This window comes from Cyprinodon variegatus, unplaced genomic scaffold (assembly GCF_000732505.1).
Source record: "Cyprinodon variegatus isolate N-32 unplaced genomic scaffold, C_variegatus-1.0 Scaffold45, whole genome shotgun sequence".
Taxonomy (NCBI): Eukaryota; Metazoa; Chordata; class Actinopteri; order Cyprinodontiformes; family Cyprinodontidae; genus Cyprinodon; species Cyprinodon variegatus.
This window is the reverse complement of record NW_015150498.1, coordinates 746,804-747,514: the sequence shown is the minus strand read 5'-3', so window position 1 is coordinate 747,514 and position 711 is coordinate 746,804.

Here is a 711-nt window from a genome sequence, read left to right as displayed (position 1 = left end):
AAGTAAAGTAAAAATATCAGAAAAATCTACTTGAGTACAGTAACGAATTATTTGTACTTCATTACTTCCCATCTCTGACTGTTAGATCAATACAGTTCTAACAGCATAACTCCATTTTCTTTCTTATGCCTTGGTGACATGATAGCTCACATAATTATCTGATAGTTACAGCTGACTGAAATATTGTTCAGGCGAGAAAATGGCAACAATTTTTGTTCTCTAAAAGTGACAGCAGGTGACATTTGCTTCAAGAAAGGGAGTGATGGCCTAGTGGTTAGAACAGTGCGCATGTGCTCCTAGAAGGTTGCAAGTACCCAATTTGATCCCCACAGACTGCCACTTTGGGTCTCCAAGCAAGACCCATAACCCCACACTGCTCACTGGGTGCCACACAATGGCAGCCCACTGCTCTCCAATGGGTTAATGCAGAGGTAAATTTCTCCAGTGTGAGATGAATTATGTCCAATTATTATTCTTAATAAAAACATCTTCACTTTCTTAAAGCAGGGGATCCTTCTGACTTAGAAAAAATTGTTTCTTGCCAATGACAAGGAAATCAAAACCACGTGTATTAAGTCTAGAAATACTTTTCAAAAACCTTAAGTGCATTAAAGAGAAAGAAAATTCCCATCTGACATATTTTTATAAAGTTAATAAAAAAGGGAAAATATAACTTCAGACAAAAGGAGTCCTGACCAATCAATGTTCCAA